This window comes from Rhyacophila brunnea, unplaced genomic scaffold, assembly GCF_057557595.1.
Source record: "Rhyacophila brunnea isolate RB1 unplaced genomic scaffold, BYU_Rbru_1.0 scaffold_2, whole genome shotgun sequence".
NCBI lineage: Eukaryota > Metazoa > Arthropoda > Insecta > Trichoptera > Rhyacophilidae > Rhyacophila > Rhyacophila brunnea.
In genome coordinates, this window is record NW_028232859.1 from 59,035,097 (window position 1) to 59,055,979 (window position 20,883).

The 20,883-nt window shown below is 32.7% G+C and overlaps 1 protein-coding gene across 3 annotated transcripts in view; it reads left to right on the forward strand.

Moving 5' to 3' along the window:
• The first annotated feature begins 304 nt into the window (after positions 1-304).
• The window catches only part of LOC147072614 (uncharacterized), a 205,793-nt gene continuing 185,214 nt past the window's right edge, over positions 305-20,883 (forward strand). The window contains exon 1 of one of the 3 annotated variants that reach the window (XM_085947017.1): positions 305-529. The gene's annotated coding sequence lies outside the window, so the exon portion shown is untranslated. Of the gene's footprint in view, positions 641-20,883 lie in introns of all 3 variants that reach the window. The other 2 variants (XM_085947015.1, XM_085947016.1) reach the window with 2 other exon arrangements.

Genomic DNA, 20,883 nt, shown 5'->3' on the forward strand with positions numbered 1-20,883 from the left:
TGACATTAAAAACAATAATAACACATTATTTCGGGATTTTAAAAATACAACAATAATATAATATGGATGCATAAAAATAATAGTCATTGACAGCATTATTTTTACAATAATTATTATTATTTAGAGCAAGCAGATTTCCTTCAGAAGAATATCAACGGAAAACCTAGTCATCTACCGATCTTCGATGGAAGTATTTTATTAAAATATGTACAGTACATCTAGCGATAATTTTCTCAACTTCTGTTATCGTCCATGACACTTCTGTCAAAATGGTTGATACAAATTCTCTTTTGTTATAACTGTCAGTTGAGCGATAGTGTTTTGACTGTGTGGTTGTAGCTGTGGTTTTCAAATAGACAGATAATCCGTTTATATTGACATTTCCATGTGATTGAGAAGTCTATTTGTCTTGTAATTGTAAACAAGTGGATATAAGAACATTCTTAGTACTTTACAATTCAAAAAATATTTATAAAATAAGTGATAATTCTGTGTGCTTGGTACGAAGGTTCATCAGCTATCCTTCCAGGTAGAACATTGAGTGTTGTTTTATTTTGTTTGATTTCGTGCAAATTGTTTCACCTTTTTGAGTGGTTTCCAGTCGATATTGTGAGTCACATTATTTATTAATAATTTTATTGTAAGTATTTATAAAGAACCTAAATATTCACGCAGGTGTTTTCGTTTAAATTTTTAAATGGTGTTGTTAATTTTATTTACGTGCCTCGTATATAAAATAAGGTATTTCATTTGTTGGTGTTTTCAGTTGCACATTATAGTAACTAAATATTGACATTTTATCATAACAATAAAATTTAGGATACAGTATACTATAATATACACAAAATAATACTGCCTCAATTGACTAGAATAATCGGGTATTTTTTGTTCACAAAAATGCAAATAAACAAACTTGCGCAAGTATAGGTATGATGTATGTTATTATTTTTTGTTTATTTTTTTACGTAGATAACCTCCAGTACATTGTGCTTCTTAATTATCGTGCGTGCCAGATTGAAATTATAGTGTAGATTTGCAATAACAAAATAAAATCATATTCTTTTGTCATCCAAACGCGAAAACTAAGAAAGTAATAATGGCCCAGCAAGCCAATGGTTTTGTCAGTTTCATCTCTTCGTTGCATTTCCTGCAGTGCCACTAGGCCAGCTCCAGCTATGTCCAGCATCTTTTCTACTTACCATTGGGTTAGAATATTTTTTGATAATAATATTATATCTCTATATGTTTTTTACTAACATCGGTACCTACAATTATAATAAAACTTTACTGATCGAGAGAGCACTTATAATAGGGGTCTAAACATTTTTTTTAATCCGTTGTAGGTACTTCAAATCAAACAATCAATATACCTAACCTCTCATGACAAAATATAATAAAAAATGTCAACAATCGTACTTATATACTTAAACTATGTCCTAAGTGATTACGGCTGGTTTATGCATTGAAAGAAAGTTCCATAGAAGAAGTAAAAATAATTATGATAAATTACACCGAATACCTATACATTTCTTGTAAATAATGTGAATAGTTTCGCCTGCGGTGCTTAATTCGTTTACTCTTGAAACCAAAGAATTTGTAAAGTTTTATCATGTATCATATTATTTTCTTATTGTTAAAAGCTATGATATACTATCATAAATCGTCAGGTGTTCGAATTTAGAACTACGTCATCTCATCACAGTATAAAAAGTATTGAATGGTATGTCGAATGTTTGGATGTGGCGCCCTCACTCAGCGGACAACTTACAGTGGTGGATCCATACATAATTGTTTTTTTTAATTACCATTCATAATCTGATTCCTGCTATCATTTTTTAGATCTTTCGTGCAGCCAATCGTTTTTTTTCTTCATTGAGAATCGGGCGTAAAGTATAATTATATACGTAATGTAATTTTTACAGTAGGTACATAGTACTCTGAATTTCAAAAATATAGTATGGAATAATTCACGGCGTGTTCTGTTTTCAAAACGCAATTTTTATTAATTTTACCTCTACCCGTACAGACCACATACCTAGTCCATAATCAAGCCCCGATAACATTAAGTGGCGGAGCACACTGCAAGAAGCCGTGCGATGCGCACTAAGCAAGTACTTTTTACGCCTCTCGCGTCAAACGCGTATCGCACAGCGACTCGCAGTGTGCTTTGACCCCAAGAGGAAGAGTTAATAAAATATTAGTAAGTAGGTACCTCCACATTTTAAGAAATCTTATTTATTATTACGGTGACCATTCGGCCTTTATTGTACACGACAGTCATTTATTTGAACGCGGTGTCCTTTAGAATAATTATTATATGTTGACTTCACCCACTTTTTGTCCTTTATTTTCCGGAGAATACATCGATCACACCAATAAAAGCCATACAAGTTACTAGAATATCGAACCAATGATTACAAACGTATAATTTTTTAACGTTTTTGCAAAACTAATTTGAAGTCTCTTGAATGCGCCCTTGTTAGGTAACAGCAAACTTAATTCGGCCTTCCAACACGAAAAGTTATCCCGCCACTGATATACAGTAATACTATCTACAACTACATATTCTGCATACAAGTGGCGAACGGTAGCTTGTTAAAATCCGACATATGTATTATATACCTATAGTGCACGCTAAACTTTGTCATTCATATGTATTTTTGTATAATTGTACTATATTTATGTCCAATCTCGACAGCCTACCTCCACAATGATGGTTTAGATAAGGCAATTGAATTTGAAAAACTAACCAGCACCACATGTAATCTGTATTATTAGTTAAATGAAAATAAATAAGTATAACTGGCACAATTTAGTGTGCGCTTTTATGTCGGATCTTAACAGCCTACCTCCACCCTTCACCACTGCTACATACTAATGTATTAGTTTTCAATATTCAACTACATACATAATAATGTTACATTTGGTATGCCTGCTTAGGTTTTCAATGTAAATTTTATTGTTATCGTATAGGAAACGTATGTATTATAGGTAATAAATACCAATTAAATAACTTACCATAATACACTTAATTCAAATACAGTATCTATGTTAAGGCTGTATAGTGTATACTTGTATAGGGTGTTTCATGATGCTCTTTCACCCGCCACTAGTAATTATTTTTTATATCTAAGTAATTAGGAAACTGCGCAATAATATTACTATAAAATATTTTTTCTTTGTTTAGTTATTAAGGTTATGGAATCCTATTGTTATGTATCCCTAATGATTCAATTAGCTTTAGTTGCAACACATTGTGATTTAAGTATACCCATACATTTAAAAGTAATTTTACTCTATGGCTATTTTGCGATATGATTGCTCTATTCAGTGCGACTTTATCGTAGCTTTGTGAAATGAATTTAAATCGTATTGGATGACCTTTGTTGTCTCTGGCATTAATAACAATGGGTAATAAAATAATGTTTATTGTCTTTTTTGTAATTAAGAAAAATAACAATGTTTTGTCTTTGTTGCTTTGTTGTGTTGGTACCCATGTGCATATATAATATAATGTAATCGTAATCTGTAGGTATATCCAATGAGCTGGAAATTTCGTTTTGTTCTCAAGGGTTTTGACTCGAATAATCCGATGTTAATATTCACCACCTTCTGGAGAAGTTTCTTAACAGATTTATTTCCGAGAAATGATTGTCAGCCATTCATTTAACGTATTAAGTCAAACCCATTTCTACTACCTATACAAGCTATATTGCAGGGTTGGCGAACCTTTTTACGTACGCGTGCCAAAATTTCCCAAATATTTTTTTAAGAATTTTATTGAAACAGTTTGAAAATTACGATTGACTTCTTGAAATTCTCTGTTTCGCCTTGTTTCTAGCCGAATGCATATGTTTTATTCTTTGAATAATTATTTCCATCTTCAAAGAGATCGTGGAAGCATTTTAACCACGCTTCCTTCATATAGTAGGTATATTTTATTTTTTTCCGTTTTTTGCGATTATGTTTGAGGCAAAATCACAATCAGCTGTTTATATTTGAATGACTGCCGATACATTTCATCGGGTTTGTTGATTGAATATTTTTATTTTTAAGTGTCTGATTGGTCTCATGCATTGTAAACCGATCACAATCAGAGGTTCGGGGCACGGCTTTTTCCGCCGCCTGATGAGGTCAGTGCGACAATATTATGTGTGGCGCATACAGCCTAAGGACCTACCAATACAATTATAGGGATATTTACATTAATTTTAGAACGTAATATTTATTCTTATTCTTGAAGAGTATTCGCCTGCTATTTTTTATACAATGTGATCTGTCATTATTTATGCACGAATTTCATCGTTTCCGTTTGCACATGGATTGGTAAATATTATTGGTAAATAATAATATTAAGAACCGAAGAAAATACGCATGGCTATGTCATGTTTGCTTGTAAAACTCTCTTGTAATTTTAAAAAAATATTACAAGGTACCTGCTTAATTTTTTTTCTCTTCAAAATAAAACTTTCGCGTGCCATGCAAAATCATGTCATAGGTTTGTCATCACTGCTATATTATATAAAGTTTCGCGCCAAAAAACTCGGTTGTTCTACTTCGTTGCTGTCAAAAAAGTGTAAGTACATACATAATTTTGATTAAAAATAATCAGCAATTTAACGAGATTTTCCGTAAGTATTATTATAATTAATGACATGATACAAAGCAAAAATTGAGACTGTCTGAAAAACTATTCAGTACCCAATTCGATTATCTCACTGTGTTTTGTAATACTTATTTGTTTTATTGCCAACTGCAGCTAACAACACTTGGCTAGATAAATGTCACTAAGTACCTACTTATTCATAACAAAAAAATAGTTTCCTTATAAAACCAGCAAGTACAATACGGAATTAATTAATTGTATACTTTTAATCGATGTAAAATAGCTCGAGTTAAATCCAATTGATCGCCTGAATAATTAAAAACTTTCTTTATTACAAAGTACGTTTTTTTTTAACTACCCAAGTATTACTCAATTTCATTTCTTTCTTGGCTCGCGTGTCTGGAAATCTATTACATTTTTAAAATAGCCATTTTGATTGATATAAGTGCGCACCTAGTATCTTGACAGTAGCGATTGTTTTAACATTTAAATCATTATTCATTTAATCATTAGCATTACTTACCAAACTGAGTACTTATATCGATACCTACTTTTATTTTATTATCGAGAATTAATAGGCATTTACATAATGTAGGTTTATAATTCTTTACACGGTAAAGTGACAATCACACATTATATTCCGTCACTTATAAAATGCGCCAATGCCGACTATAATAGACAGGACACAGAATTGCAAATTACGATGATAGTAGGTACACATTGATTATTTTTTCATTCAATGGGGTAACCAGTTCAGTGTTCGCAGTACCTACTTCCATGTATTTCAATATGGGACATTCATCATTTTCTACAAACAATTTACCATATTGCTCTCGAAGTATGAGTTATAACTAGCACTACGATCAAATTTGGCTGTTTCGTGTCACAGCCTATATTCAGGAGGGACTTGACCATGCGCAATAGGAGTAGGCAATCCTCGATTTTGAGTAGTTTAGTAGTAGAATAGTTTTAACTGTGCCGTAACGTCAAAAAGCAAAGATACATTTTGGATCATGTTTTATTTTTTTATTTTTGAAAAGTCTAAATTTACGGAAAGGAATTTAATATTAAAATTTATTCAAAATGCAACACCATTATAGCGATACCATAATTCAATAGGAAAACAACTCAAAAAAACCATGTCCTAAGTCTAAGTTGTAGTTTCAAAACTTTGCACAAATTCTCGTTTCAGTTTTAAGTCCTCGATTTTCGTGGGAAATGCGTTTTTTGTATTTAGTATAAAGAAATTGTACAATATTTATAGTTTAATAAAGAATCAACTAGACATCCCCGTATATAATTGAATTCATGATTAATTACAGAAAGGGTTATTTGACTTTATGACTCATGGAAGAATTGTTGTGGTTTATTTTTTTGCTGAATTATAAAGATAATCTCATTCTAATATATCATGGGATTATTAACTTAAATCTTGAAAAGTTGCGTTGTTTCCCTATAGAACTAAGTTACAGATGGGTAGTAAGTATCACCAACATATTTGCAACACCGATGCACTCTTATCATTTCGATAATTTTATCTATTTATGCCCGATCATTTTTTTACAAATAATGTAGGTTGATTACAGTACAAACAAGGCTCGTAAAACTACCTATAAAACTATGAAATGTAAATTTAACCATGATAGTTGTTCGTCCTATATCAACGTATAAAATTGTATTATTTGTGATGCCCAATATAAATTCTTTACTTATAAAGAAAAAATATTGTGACGACGTGGGAACTTCCGTTTATTAAATGTAAATACAAATTTTGCATGACCCTCTGCCGTTCATTGAAGGTAACATCACGTTTTATTAAGTATATATTTATTAGAAACTGAATATCTTTATCTAACTACCGAGTAGCAAGCTGATATCATTATCAGTTATGACGTCACATTTCAATCGTATTCGCCTTACACGCCTTACTAGGGTCGTCCCACGACCCCAGTCACACAGGAAACGAAATATCCTGTTTCGTGAGATCAGTTTAAAACTCTCTACTCTGTCCATCTCCCTGTACCTATAATACTAATTTCGTTTGATGGAAATCTCACTGATGGCAGATATTAGGTACTATAACGTATTCTGCTGTGAATAGCGAAATAACATTTTTCCCCTTTTATATCTAGTAATTTCTCTTATTTTTCTTCATTTTATGTCAGGGTACCTATAGTAACATCTATCAGCATAAATTATAAGCAGTTCAAAATTATCCTCTCAATTAACCAGTCGCTCCTTGCATATTCTGTTTATCATAATATGTCATAAAAGTAAAACTAATACTAAATTAACATACATAACAAAATTAATAATTGGTACTTATTACGTACAGTTCAAACAGTTCTGTCTATCAATCAATTATGTATCCACATATCAAAAACTAAACTTAGTACATAGTTGAACCACTGCAAATGACGACCCCTTAAATCAGGGGTTCACAAAGTGTGTCCCACGTTACTTTTTGATGTGTCCCGCGAGAGTTATGTTAAATCTGTATTATTTTTTATTCTTCATATCGAATTTTAAAAATTATATTTAAAATTAAATATCCTCTGGCAAGGATGAATGGTCCAGAATTTTTCATTTCTGTTGCCTTATGTTTTTTAATAACAGAAAATATTTACAAAAAAAAGGGCGGCCCGCCAAATATTTTTTTTCGATTTCAACGATTCAAAATTGTCACAAGTTGGTGAAGCCCTGCCTTAAATAAATAAACTACTACATTTTGCGTCTTGCTTAGGCGCCGATCAATATTTATAACAGTGGCGAAGACTCCATACTAGGCGTTTATTTGAAGCCTACCTTCTTAAGAAAAATATTTTTTAATTGTATATTGACTTATTTATATAATCACTTGATTATATGTTCTATAAAATAATTTATTTGGTACTGTTCGGTTATACCGGAGGCAGCGGAAAACGCATTTTGAAAATAGCCGATAAACTGGATTATTTGTTAGGTTAACCTAACCAAACCTAACCTAACCTAACCTAACCTAACCTAACCCAACCTAACCGAACCTAAACTAACCCAAACTAACAAATAATCCAGTTTATCGGCTATTTTCAAAATGCGTTTTCCGCTGCCTCCGGTATAACCGAACAGTACCATTTATTTTGCCAACGAGAGATACTGTATGTGTAGGAATGTATTACACAGATAATTAACTACAAAACAATCTGCAAAGGTTTTAAAAAATATACCACAGCGCGCCATCTGTCTTGACGTAAATAAAGGACGGATTATGTTTCAAATAATTCCCAATTTTTTTCATATGGACTTTACTTCACGTAGCCCCGCCCAATCTATCAAATTGTATGAACTAAGGTAAGCTCCGATCGCAGAGCCTAAAATTAAATAATTAATAATTAGATGATTTAAAAAAAATCTATGGTGTTTAATCGAATATTAATAAATATAGACTGTTTTTAAAAATAAAAAGAACTTTTATCTAATGATTTTTTATGTGTATAAATGTTTTGAAAAAATACGTACTTAATTTAAACCTTATCGCTTAAATTTATGTCGTCAGTGAGTTTTTGAAGTTTCATTAAATTAGTGTGTCGTTGTCATTAGTGTGTACATATTCATTAGTAGTAGGTAATATCGTATTATCTTCTTATTTCTCGTAAGAATACCTGACAAGTGTGTTCTTTTTATCAGATCTCCACAGCCTACCTCTTTCCAAAAGTCACCCTTCGCCACTGATTTATAATAATGGTTCACCAATGGATTGTACTCCAAAATGTAATAAATTGCATCCTAGGTCGAATGCATTTTCCAAAAATCATACTTTCTGCATGCCAGTATTTGACGTTTTACATGATCTTCAATTGTTTCGCGTGCCATTGGTTCACTTCCGCTGTTTTAGGCCAATGTTTAATTAGACGTCATTAGACATCGATTTTTAAGTACTTAGCACATGATTTCGAACACTTGAGAAAAATTGGATACCAAGTGGGTCCACCGGTTTACGCCCAATGTAGTTCAATTAAGCAACCTGCACTGTATTGAATACGCCGAAATTTACTATTAATTAACTGTCAGAAGTGGTATCTCAATTTCCGGGAATATTGGCGACTACATTTTGTGATTGTGAATTGAGATATTTTAACTTGATTCCTAGATGGCATCATCAGGTTCTCCAAATTTTAAATCTACCCACTTGCACTTGCTAATATTTATTAATTAAACTATTTGTTATTCAATGGATGATACACAAAATATAAGAATGTAGTATTCGTCATCCAGTTATTTATTTCTGTGAATCTTAATATAACGAATGTTACATTATTAAATTTTATATTGTATTCTTCGTTGAATAAATAATAGTTTAATAAAAAAAAATATATATGGTCATTTAGGTTGGCGTTTGACCTCTACTATCGCTAAGGGAGAGCCCATACGATCGACATGTTACATCCAATAACATATCTGGAAAAATATTATGTGTATAAAAAAGCCTTTCTTATAAGTATGTAGACAGATCTCATTTAATCTGGAAGATCCACAAATCAAGACTTTGAAGTGTTTGGTCGAGACGTACGCATGTTTTATATACATACATAATAATATATGCTGACTTTCTTGTCTAGTACCATCATATATTTGTTATTCCAGATGACGGCTCAAATATATGAATGAACCTTTGTTCGTCTGCATATGAATTTTCTCCCGGATATCTCAGTCTCTATTCTTATACATATATTGGAAACTCATGACTTGTTCTATTCATAGACTATACAACTGTGGCGAAGACTCCATACTGGGCGATTATTTAAAGCCCAACTTCTTAACAAAAATATTTTGTAGTTGCCTATTAATGTATTTAAATAACAACTTGATTATTTTGTATTTCTACAAAAATAATATTATTCGCCTATGACATCTGTCGTATATGTAGGAATGTATTACTATAATAAATTGATTGTTGGCTAGACGGGCATGAGGTATCTACTCCTACTGGGCCGATAGTATTGGTACTATTATTTAGGCTTCAAGTGATTTGGTACATTTCACGCACATAACACATACAATCAATTACACATGATTGTAAAAAAGTGTCAAAACTAGTGTCATTTTATCGTGTGAGCTGAGGCTTTCTGTAATAAAGGCCTTTAGTTTTCCGTTTATTTGCGCTGGATTCGTCCCGTAGTCCCGATGGGTCTAGGATAATTTGGCGCCGGGACAACTGGATGCCACGCAATTCTAAAATAAATAGTACTTTAAAAAAATATATTATTTATATTTAAATTATTATATTATGATTTAATAGTTGGTGAGAATTTAAATATGCACACGTAAATAATGATTTAATCGTGCGTATATTTAAGTTCCAACGAAAAAAGAGTTTTTTATTTTTATATAAAGCCTTGGGCATGGTAATTCTCAATCCGCAATAACAAATATTATGTTAAGAGTAAAATGAATTAAAACTACCAAGTAGTATATAGAAACTGATTAAAATTCCTCGTCTACGTTCTGTTTACGTATCTACGACAGTGCGGCGTCCAATTATCCCGGCGTCCAGTTGTCCCATTCCCGTCCCGAGGTATAAGCGTAATTACACGCGATTGTAAAAAAGTATCAAAACTAGTGACATTCTAGGGTATTATTTTTTAAATATCTATTTTAGTGCCTGTAATCTTTTTTCGTGTAATATAATATTGAAGATGAACAATATTCAAATTCAAGTATCTACTGTAACTATGGCTGTCCTATGACTTGTTTTCAGTTATCTATTACAGCCTACCTACCTTCAACAGCACCATACGCCACTGTTATACATAATATACCCAACAATAATTATTAGTAGGTACTCACTAGTTTTCATTGTATACGCTACTTAGAAACCTCGTTTTCTTTCTGTGAATCTTTGCATATTGTATGTTGTATGTTTTAACAGTATGTTAAATTTTTCCCGGTATTTTTCTCCCAATCACAAACCAAAGTTACCTGCAACCCAACATACTTCCGCAATGTATAAAAGTTATAATATTCAAATTAAATCAAAGCCTATACATATTACGAGAACTTTAACGCATTGATTATTTGAAGTAGGTATAAGAACAGTTTCTCATCTAAGTACCTATCCACTTATATTGTTTTGCATTGCTACTATCTGCAACAACAGTATAAGATGGGTATCGTAAAGTATACAAACATTTAAAGATTACGTAGGGCGGGACGTATTATCGAAAGGATGATCGACGTAGAAGCACCTAACATTGACAAAATGAGAAGAAAGATGGCGCGCCACTAGACCACATCTCCGGAGGTTGGATGGAGTGCATTAAATCTTCAGACTGTCAGTGTGTACAATTGGTAATCTAAAGCAAATGGGAGGAATTGTTGCAGAACGATGCTAGAGGTGGCCAGGCCCATCCTAGAACTGTAGTGATATTAATAATAATTGGTTTGTCGGTAACCAAAATAAATACCATCATTTGCTTCAACGGTTATACTCCCGTGTCATGTTAAATTGGATCAAGGGCATTATCTGGTTTGATAAAGGCTTTAGCCTAATATGTATTGGATCATTGTGTAAGCAACTCTTTTTTGAACTATATACTATATTATAATTATATTTTCACTGCTTTTGTATGTTTATACATATTATGTTCTCTTTGAAAATTTTCATTTTTATCACTTTTATTACTTTTTTCTTCTTCTTTATAATAATGTTTCATGTCATGTTGTGAACGTCTTAAACTTATAATTTGTAATGTCCACAATATGTTAAAAAATAAATTTAATTGAAAATGTCTGACAAGCATCTCCCCAAACCGCGTTATGGTAACTTTGACATATTTTAAATTGATCGTCCATTACGCATAATATATACTCGTATGTAAGTACTGGCTGGTAAAGAAACAATGTATAAAAAAGTTTACACTCGAGGTAGTGGGAGGTCACTTTTGAATTATGAATTATTATCAATTTTAATGTTAACGTCTTATTTCAAGTCACGTAAATTCTTCACAAAGGAAAAACGAATTGAGCATTAAATTGGCGCTTTATATTGCTCCGATTCGCGGAAGTGCACGATTTTCATTCAAGTGCCTACTTATGTACAATCTTCCCTAGTAGAATAATAATATATCCGTCCAGATAGATACGATACTTAATTCAAGCCACCGTTCATTATTATTTTCTGGTATTGTGTTTTGGAAATTGCTGTTTGTCTTTTGTTTGGAGGCAGCGGAGCCTAAACACAATGTTATTATCCTGCTTCATGACACGGCAGCCACCGGCGTGTCTACAGTGACGTCCCTAGACAAATTGCCGCCCCTAGGCAGCGCCAAAATGCCGCCCAATTATTTTTATCATCCTTTCATGACTCCAATATCTGAGAAATGTGTTGTATGAAAAGAAAATATATACCACTAAATCTAATTTAAATGACATCTCTGCTTCAATAGACAATATTGCGAGTCCACTGTTTCAGATACATTTAAAATACACCCGATACCTTCCAAAACTCGCGAGTAATAGGTATAGTGCAAAAATATTTGGATACATTTTAAATTACCTATGTAAGTACCTATCTATAATTCAAATAAAATTTGAAAATCTGCACGTGTTATTGCTACTCATTATGGACGTGACGTCCAAGGACAACGGAAGTAAACTAGACATCGCGAACCCGACAAAAAAAATACAGTCCTGTTAAGCCTTTTATGTTAATTAATTAATAAATTTTAGTTCCAACCAGTGAGCTGATTTTTTTAATGGAAAGATATTTTCGTCATTACTAAGTTTAGGTAGGTAGGTAGTTGTTTTCTATTATAACTAATGATTCTCCTCATTTTGCCGCCCTTCAGGAAACTGCCGCCCCTAAGCGACGCTCAATCTGCCTACCCCCACGGGACGTCACTGCGTGTCTAAATCAGAGCAGCTTTTGCTGTGTCGGTTTCCAACCTGCGCGAAAACTCGAAGCAAGGAAGCGTCTTGCAAAAAAAAGATTTTTGCTCGTGTCAGTAAAAAATCGTGTATTATTTTATTTTGTCAAGCCAATTACGCTGTTTATTGTGTCTAAAAATACGAAAATTTACGTGTAATTATTTCGACTAGGCGTCCATCAACGATACCAATTTTCCGCATGCAAACATCGTAATTTATAAGTAAATAATCGTTGAAAATTCTGGTAGCTAAAATAATGGTGGATTACTCTAAAATTGCCAGTACATATTCAAGTTCCATCATATCTTGCCGTTGTCACCTTGTCACGGTACGGTTACGGTAGCAGAATACAAATCAGTTTCAAATATTTATTCAAAACTGCTCATCTCACGTCTCCGATATTTAATTTAAAATATTAAAATTGTCAAGATTTGTGAAACTGCAAACTGCACAATATAAATTGAATAATTATAAAAAATACCTAGTTAATAATAAACTTTAAATAATAATTTATTGACTACTTTATCAGTGTTTTAATTGAATACAATTAAATATCGGACAAAGTATTCCCAGTAAATATTAATTAAGTAATCTAGTGACGACATGTATGAGCGTTTCACCGCTAGCTTAGTTCTTCTCAACCTATGACTGTCACTTCGACGACGGTCGCCATTTTTGAGTTTGTAAAATAACTGCGTTTATCGCAGTACGAGACGACATCATTACATTTTTATGACATTCGTTATTAAGCCGATCAACGAATTTGTAGCAATCATACCACTCACTATTACAAGTATGACACACTTCAATATGTATGTTTTGTTGTCAAAACAAATCAAAGTGGCGAAAGCGATGGTCAGTATTTCCTCAATCATAACCTAGATCAACAGTGTATATTATGATTATTTACTTGCGATAATCACTCTAGTAATGTATTGATTTCATTTGTATAAATAGCGAGGACGATCCATAACTCGTTACCACTCATCTCGAGTCCGTCACTCGACACAGTCATCTGCTTAAAAGTAGATCGATAGTCGTCGCTACCAGATCGCGGCTCGGTCTGAGCAAAAGCTCACCGCGATCACTCTACCTAGACTAGACCGTTATCTTACTCCGACCATTGTAACTCTCTGTACTCTGCATCAAGATAATAAACATCCACGTCTATCTCCTCCACCGCTGCTTTCATCACTAATCACTCTCTACCAGGTAGATCCCCAAAGATTAATAGCTTATACACATATGTGGGCTCTAAATCCTAGTCGTCAGTAGGTATATGCCATTACCCATTCTTGAACTCATTTTTATTTTACTAACAGTATTATAGCTAATGCTGCTCATTTTTCATTAAAAATCGAGGCATAGTTAAGTATATACGTTCTGTTCAGTAAGCAAGATTCATTTAACATAATAATACACCCGATCTCGCCGCCCGGGATACATGTACACTAAAATATACTACTTACTTATTTACGTATGAAAAACATGCTTGTATGACGTCACTAAAAAAAGTTTGAGCAGTACTTGCTTATCTAACATACAGTTTTTGTAAATCTTTTTGACTTGAAGCTCCCGCGACTCGCATGATGAAATATCACACTGTCGAAAAGTTTCAATACTTCCGGTTATTCTCCAATCGATTGTAAGTTTTCACCGAGTGGGCTGTGTTTTTTTCTTGAGTAAGCTTGCGCGAAATGATGGGCTACGCGTGGGCGGGGGAACTCACAAAAGGCTAAGCCTGTGGGCGGCAAACGATCGTCTCGTCTCTCCTGGCCGGGCCCCGAAGGCGGCTTCACCTCTGCCATGAGGCGACGTGGATCGTATCCTAGTGCTTTGACGTTCGACTCTTAGATGGTATCTGAACCACTCGAAAGCCCAATAATAAAATTGTGATGAAGCGATGTTTGCTTTATTTAGAATTTTGCAAGCAATAGCGGCTGATATCAGTGTAGCTTTCTAGTTGATTGATAACAATAACACACTATAGAAAATTGATAAACCCCTACTTAGAGATTATAATAGATTATAACAGAGATTATAATAGGTACCAAAGACTTTACGTATATGAACGTTTTGTATTTTGTAATACTGGCGATTCCGTGAAGTTTTTAGTGTAGTTGAATTAGTAGCTATATAAAAAAAATATTTTGCACGTTGGCGCATTGAAATCTGCGATTTATTAATTAATTGTGTATCGTACTTATTATGGTGATTTTTGAAAACCTTCGTAACCATGGCTGAGAAAATATCCTAGAAACGGAGGTTTTTTTTTTTTTTAAATTATGTAGGTATGTATTTTTAAGAAAAATAATTTTAACATTCGTAATCTATGTGTATATTTAGTAGGTACCTACATACCTAATACGCATTAAATAAAAAATAGCAACACTAATTAAGTGTGTAGCGGCCATGACTTCGAAAAGATACCCTCTTGCCTGGAATGCAAGCGTTATGTAGACGGAATAGGATTTAACACTATGTTCACTTCGTAATCTTCATTCACAATCTGTCAGCTTCAGTTTAGTCTGATTTTCTCTGATCACACACACACACATACACACATCTCTCACACAGGTCCTCTATTTTGAGACTAAGCACCTTACACTATTGAGATCCTTTTCTAGTGCTAAGTGTGGTTATCTAGTTGTTAAATGCGATACTCATCTGAAGTGAACTAATCCTTTGGCAAGTTCATCTGCTCATTGGGTCGAGCGAGTCATCTTATCTTGTCATTCTATTTTCGTGTACCATTTGAAGTATTCTCTTTTATTGTTGATCAATCTCTGTGAACTCTGAATAAATATTAAAACCGGAGGTGTTTCTATTTTAATCAGCAATCTTATAAGTTTTTTTTATTAATTAAGTGCACAGGATTATCCTTCATGTAGTTTTCACCTGAAACAACATATTTTTGTGTAAGAAAATGACTCGTTTCTTGATATTTTAATTAATATTATTTATCTCTGTATACCTACTTTACGAATTAGGTAGGTACCTGCATACAATCTCTTTGGTACAAAATTTTTGGGACGTTAGATTTAAGATTGTATTTAAAGAAAATGCTGATTGATATATACTTGACACAGTCTAATTTTTTCAAGATTTTGGGTTCTAAAATAAATTACATAATCCTTTATATACTTATCCACCTATTCAATTTTAATAAATGGGCATTTTCGCCAAAGTTTGTACATTGCATTTTTGGCATGTCCCATGACTTTGATTGATTTTTTCATAGTTATTATATTATAGAATATTGGAAAGTTATGTATTTTTAACATGAAAATTTATTAATTTACTTTATTCGATCAGTTAAATACAACTGTCTGACCTGTATATATTTTTAATTGATTATTTAGATCGAAAGGTAGTGTGTTTTTACCATGTCCCACTCCTAAATTCAAATAAACAAAGTCTGATTTCGTCATTAATTCTGAGTGTGCAAAATTGAATTCGTAGTGTCTTCAACAGCTTACATTATATATTTTTGGAAAATATACAGTTTTTCCGTAAATTTTGAGCAACATTGAAAAAAATCACGTTTAAAGTGTGTCCCAGGATATTTGAAAAAGTGGAATTCCACATTCCGTTACCATGATTTTAGCATAAAGGCGAAAAATTTCCACTATAAATATGTATTTTTTTAATGTAGCAACACTTGTATAACACTGATCGCCATTTACAATTTAAATTGTTGGTGTGTGTCGGTATCGCTATCGGAACAGGTAGCTTTCTGGGTTGGTCATTTAAGAAGTTCCAATACTGTTACCACGATTTGTAAGGTAAGAAATAACATATTTCTATTTCACATACTATACATATGGAGCTTATCTTTCATACTATAGATATAATAAAACATGTCGCAGGTTTAACAATAAAACTAAGCTAAATTTCGGCTTCAACCACTTCTAAAACAGAATCCGTTACTTCCACTCCGAAACTATATTGGTGGTAACGTATATGTGGAATGTAAAAGTAACGAAATGGAATGCATAAAGTTGGGGTTACATTGTGTGTTTAGTTCTTCATACATTATAAAAAGTTTTATTTTGTCTGTAAAAAATATAGAAAATAACCTGACTATATAATAAAGATTAAAAAAGTATGTGTTATGTCTGAATACGCAAAACTAGCGCATATAAAAGTATGGAGAGATACAAAAACAACAAAAGGAAAAGAAAAAACACCAGACTGAAATAATTGCGAGACAAGCACTGGCTCTGTCATACTCTTTCTGTTATACGCCACCAAAATTTTAAAACTTCTCCATACATTTTAGGCATAGAAATTTATAAAAATGTATGAAAAAGTATTTTTTGTCACGTTTAACAGAAATGTGTACCCTATTAGATTTAATACCTGGAACTGTAGGTATTCGCGAAATTTCAGAAAAGTACGTCTTGATTACAATCAACCTGTATAGCTACATTTTATGTTGATGAATACAAGTAAATTTCAAGACAACATACAGTCGAACTTGGTTATTACGAGGAAGATGGGACCGACTGAATTTGCTTGTTATAAGCGTTACTCGTTATATCAGAGAATAGGTATTTTTAAATGAGCATGTCACATTACACAAAAAGTCGAAAATAAAAAATTTGGAAACCATCGTAAAAATCCCCGAAACGAGCATGGCATTCATAAACTACAAAAGAAGTTGTTTATTGTAATGAACTCTGGTAGGTACCTACGAACTTCACAAACCTTGGATATTTCAACCATATGTGTGGATACTTTTTTATTATTGTCGGCGAAACACCAATAAGGTAGGTGCTTAAGACACTTTACTAGTGTCATAAATGTAATCCGACCCCGGCGGCATCCTGTACAATCGGATTTTATTGCGTAGGGTCGAAAACGATCGACACATGAACAGTATTTTAGCTCGGTATATCCGATAAGTTGCTCGTTATAACAGTGAATAAATTAAATGTATGGCGAAAATCATAAACCAAATGTCAACAAATGTTTCGGTACTGTTCGGTTAAAGCGGATACAGCGGAAAACGCATTTTGAAAATAGCCGATAAACTGGATTATTTGTTAGGTTAACCTATCCAAACCTAACCTAACCTAACCTAACATAACCTAACCCAACCTAACCTAACCTAAACTAACCCAAACTAACAAATAATCCAGTTTATCGGCTATTTTCAAAATGCGTTTTCCGCTGTATCCGCTTTAACCGAACAGTACCAATGTTTCCTTATTACATCCGAGATCTCGCTATGTCCAAGATCGTTATAACCGAGTTCGACTGTAATTATTTTCGTAAAAGTTATATACTCCGTGCCGCGCTAGAAACTCGCGTCCGAATCCCTTGCTGATTTAATTTTTTTCATAAATATTGTTAATTTGCTTTAAAATATTTTTTATCTGAGTTACAAATAATATAAATGCCAAATAAAAGTTATGGTAATGTATAGTGTGTCAAAATTATTACCTACCTTATTTTACTAGTATTGTGAAATTTATTATAAAATATGTCTATTTTAGTGATTAAGTTTGATTTGTTTTGTTATTGTGACGCACGTTGAATATATATCTGACTATCAAAAAATTCAAATAAATTTCATAAAACAAAAAATTGTTTTTATGGTAACATGTAACTTTAGCTTTACAAATTACACTCCGTTACCATTTCGTTCCATTCCGAAAATGTCCCCAAAAAAGTTGAACGTTAACTATTTTTCATTTGATTATTAAATAACGAAACATATATATTTTTCCAATAAAATTTAGTAAAAGAGATTACTGTCTTTGATTGGTTTTTTCAAATACTAAAGGGAAAATGCTCTGCCATTATAGACATAGGGTAACGGAGTGGAACGAAATGTGCACATGAATTAAAATTCAATAATATTTTTTGACTACTTGTACTTTTATTTTTAAGTGTATGGTTTTTTTAATCTAATAGAGCTCTTTTAAGTGATAAAAAGTGTCTCATTCATGTTTTATAAGCTTAGTTTCGTAGTCACGGAACGGAAACCTATTATGCCCAATGTCATAAAAAAATGATATAAATATTGTATTAATCAATATTTTGCTAAAAAATTGCTATCACCAATTCAGCAATAGAACAAGGAATCTGCTAGCTATATAAAAATGGTTAATTTGAGTGAAAAAATAATATTACTCAAATTTCAAACATGTACAAACTTTGGCGAAAATGCCCAAATGCATTCCAATAAACGTAAACAATGTAAATCTATCGATATTAATGCCGCAATTTTCAACAATTTTATTCAGATAACCGAGAATCACGAATATTAATCCCGAAATACCGTGGTTTACGATTCTCCCCGTGATTGCAATGCCAAACAAAAAATATTATCGTCGTTGTTTGAAACGTTATGTAAAGTGTTTTCAACCATTCTCCTGTGCAATTAAAAAATAACCGGAGCGTGATTAGAGTTGGGTATTTCCCGAGAAAATCTCAATCTCAAGATTCGGGATTTCCCGAAATGATGAAATTTTGAATTCTCGAGATTCGGAATTAGCAGAAAAGAATTCTCGAAATATCGAGAAATTAAAAAAAAAACTGAAATAATCCTAAAATCAGTGTAAAAACAGACAAATTCCAACAAAATATGATTTTTTTTATTTATGTAAGACGACAAACAAAATAGAAATAGGAAAACAAAAATAATTCAAAACATTAATTATTAAAATAGAATTTCAAAAAACACAGACTGTCAATCGCCGCGTCTGACAATCGCGTACGCTTTTGAGACACAAAATTCTCTGATGTTGCGAAAATTGCGCTCATTTTGAGTCGACGTTGGCTTTTGTGTTAAATGCCCCGATCAGTGTCTGAAAGTTTTGTGTTTTCTGTCCACTTTTTTCATATATTTCATATTCAAGTAATCACTAATTCCCAACACGTTTGATGTCGCGATCCCCCTTTATTACTTTTATTATTCTGAATTAACCTGAGATTCCCCCCTGTAAAACTATAAAACAATAATCGATTGAATGCACTAAGATAAAGAAAAATTTTGCACATTTGGATTAGGTAGCAATTATCCCATTTTCTGCAGTTTGCTTCTACGTTTAAATTAGCAAAAGTTGCATTTGGGTTGTCTGTTTACTGTTAAACAGTAAACATTACACTTTTTATAGTAACTCGAAGACCATTTTTATCTTTTCCACCAGTAACTGGCGTGTTTTTGTTTGTACAATTAATGTTTAGGTACATAATAATATATTGTTCGGTTGTATGTATTCTTATTAGGTACCTACTTAATTTACTTAGCAATAGTGAAACTGTTTCAAATTCTTTAAATTTTTCGGTCAACCAGTTAATTGTATGTCTAGTTCCCGTGTGTTACATTGATACACACAGTACGCCATTGCCCCCACACCCTGCAACGGGCACCCAGGCCAGGATCTTTGGTAGCCCCCCTACCTGTCACTAAGATTAAAGCCAGTATGGTGCTCTATAGTCTACAGTAACGTTTTCCAATTGGTGTTCGAGGTAAAATTAAAATTTAGTAATTTTTTTTAGCGATTTTTAGTATTTTTTAATATATCCACTTGAATTGTTAAATTGTCGAGTATTGACACACATCAAAAATTGCATCGCATAACTACATGCTTTAAAACGATAATCAACATTATTATACGCAGTAAATTAGCGCCGCAGGCGACTTTTTTATTATTAGGGTAAATTTGTGATGTGTGTTTATTTCACTTATCTGGTTGACCCACCATGCCGGGCCATCTTTGTGGGGCCATGCAGTATGCATATTCTTATACATAAAGTGTATGTAATCCGAATAAGTGTCAATATGAAATTTCGTTCGACGAACATCTATATTCGACAAATTGTCATCAAAATATATTTTGATATTGAATTTTGCATCATCGTTAATATTTTTTTCAGTGTAGGTACTATTTATTTGGCAAACCTGGTAACCTGTGAATTAATTTAGATCTCCCATCCCAAACAGTAGGTATAGTTCATTTATTACTCAACAACACAAAACGCAGGTGTGCATTTTAGCTTCATAAAATTCGCCGTAGGTATTCTCCAGTACATTTAGCGTATGCAAAGATTATAAAAAAACCCCATTATAGTATAAATAGTAGATAACTGCTGGTGTCGTAAATTGTACTTATCAACTGAAATTCTTTGCCGTTTACTAGAACCGGTATTTTAGCGACTTACTGATAAAATCGACAGTTACAGCGCGCCGCATTGAACCGTGCAATTCTATTCGACCACTGTTATTGGGCATTGGCCATTGGCCTTTCAGAAATATAAATATCACCTGTTTACATTCGATTTAGAAAATCACGATTTGATTTTTTTGTTATCTCATACTCGTGAATCATAAATAATTGGAAAAACGTGACATTATTCGT